Genomic DNA, 2,567 nt, shown 5'->3' with positions numbered 1-2,567 from the left:
CATGGATTTGTGAGGGGTAGATCATGCCTCACAAACCTTATTGAATTATTTGAAGAGGTGACCAAACACGTGGATGAAGGGAGAGCAGTGGATGTGGTATACATGGATTTAAGTAAGGCGTTTGATAAGGTTCCCCATGGTAGGCTCGTGCAGAAGGTAAGGAGGCATGGGATAGGGGGAAATGTGGCAGATTGGATTCAGAATTGGCTGACCCTTAGAAGACAAAGGGTGGTAGTGGACAGAAAATATTCAACATGGTGCTCAGTTACGAGTGGTGTACCACAAGGATCCGTTTTGGGTCCTCTTCTATTTGTGATTTTTGTAAATGATTTGGATGTAGGAGTGGAAGGGTGGATTAGTAAGTTCTCGGACGATACGAAGGTGGGTCAAGTTGTGGATAGTACGGAGGGTGTTCTAGGTTACAAAAGAACATTGATAGGATGCAGAGCTGGGCTGAGAAGTGGCAGATGGAGTTTAACCCTGAAAAGTGTGAGGTGATTCATTTTGGAAGGACAGGATGTTGCCTGGAATGGAGGGAAGGTCTTACAAGGAAAGGTTGAGAGAGCTAGGGCTTTTCTCTTTAGAATGACGAAGGATGAGAGGTGACTTGATAGAGATGTACAAAATGATCAGAGGTATAGATAGAGTGGACAGCCAGAGACTTTTTCCTAGGGTGGAGGTAGCTATTACAAGGGGGCATAGTTTTAAAGTGAGTGGAGGTAGATATAAGGGAGATGTCAGAGGTAGGTTCTTTACTCAGAGAGTGGTCGGGGCGTGGAATGCATTGCCGGAGAGGGTAGTGGAGTTGCTCTCATTAGGGGCATTTAAGCGGTTATTAGATAGGCATATGGATGATAGTGTAAAGTAGGGGTAGAGGTTAGATAGACCTTAGGATTAGGATAAAAGTTCGGCACAACATCGTGGGCCGACGGGCCTGTACTGTGCTGTACTGTTCTATGTTCTATACAGCATGGAAACAGACCCTTTGGTTTACACAGTCTATGCCAACCATAATCCCAAACTAAACTAGTCCCACCTGCCTGCACTTGGCACATATCTCGCCAAACATTTCTAATTCATGTATTTATTTAAATGTCTTTTAAATGTTGTAACTGTACCCGCATTCACAACTTCCTGTGGAAGTTCATTCCATACACAAACAACTGTGTAAAAAAAAACTGTCCTTCATATCTTTTTTAAATCTTCCTTCTCCCATTTTAAAAATATGCCCCTAATCTTGAAATCCTCCACCCTAGGGAAAAGACTACTGCCATTCACCTTATCAATATGACGTTAAGTGTCATGTAATTGTAATTGTAATTGTAATTGTACCCACGTCCACCACTTCCTCTGGCAGCTCGTTCCATACAGACACCACCCTCTGCATGAAAAAGTTGCCCCTTAGGTCCCTTCTAAATCTCTCCCCTTCACCTTAAACCTATGCCTGCTAGTTTTGGACTCCTCCACTCTAAGAATAAGACCTTGGTTATTCACCCTATCCATGCCCCTCATGATTTTATAAACCTCTATAAATTCACCCCTCAGCCTCTGATCCTCCAGGGAGAAAAGCCCCAGCCTATTCAGCCTCATTCACAACAGAAACCACCGCACCCCCCCCCCCCCAAGTCCTGGCAACATCCTTGCAAATCTTTTCTGCACCCTCTCATGTTCAACAATATCCTTCCTATATAAGTGCAACCAGAATTGTATGCAGTATTCCAAAAGTGGCCTCACCAATGTCCTGTACAACCATAACATGACGTCCCAACTTCCAATCTCAATGCTTTGCCCAATGAAGTCAAGCGTGCCAAATGCCTTCTTCATTACCCTGTCGACCTGCGACTCCACTTTCAAGGAACAACCTACCTGCATCCCTGGATCTCTTTGTTTGGCATCTACCTCTCTGCACTTTACTCTCTTTTTTAAATTTTAATCTATTTTTCCTAAGCATCTTTTTCAGAGATGTTATCACACACCTCTGGAGCAGGTGGGACTTGAAGGAAGGCACCTCAATCCTACTACTGCACCACACGAGGAGCCTTCACTTTACTCTGTTACTATCCCAGTGTATATTTGACTAAAGGTCTCCCACTAACCTACCTCCATGGTTTACAGTCTTATGTAAATTTGCATCTCTATACCTTCTGGGACAGACAACTATAGGATTCGAAATGTTTCCTTCTCCTCAGACATTGCCACATCTTCTGAGTTTTTCCAAAGCTTTGTTTATGTCAGATGTCCAGCATCCAGAGTATTTTATTTTCATTTGCTTTAGGATATGGTTTATCTCTTTAACTCAATTCTATTTCTTTAAACAGAAACTCCATTTTGTGCTTCATATTGGGTTTCACTTTGTGACCTTCAGACATGTGGTCTCGTCTTCCCTTTTCAGTCTTTGCCAAGGCTGCCAATGGCTGAGGAGACCCGCCCTGCCTAGCTCTCTGCACCGGAAGCAAACTCACAAACACCCCGAGGAACCGGGCTGCCTCCAGCCTCACAGTGCAGCCTTTGCTGGTGGAATTGCCGCTTGTCTCCGGTTTGGAACGAAATGCGGCTCAAAGAGCAAC

The sequence above is a fragment of the Rhincodon typus genome, chromosome 15, assembly GCF_021869965.1.
Source record: "Rhincodon typus isolate 14 chromosome 15, sRhiTyp1.1, whole genome shotgun sequence".
Lineage (NCBI taxonomy): Eukaryota > Metazoa > Chordata > Chondrichthyes > Orectolobiformes > Rhincodontidae > Rhincodon > Rhincodon typus.
This window is presented reverse-complemented; position numbering follows the sequence as displayed.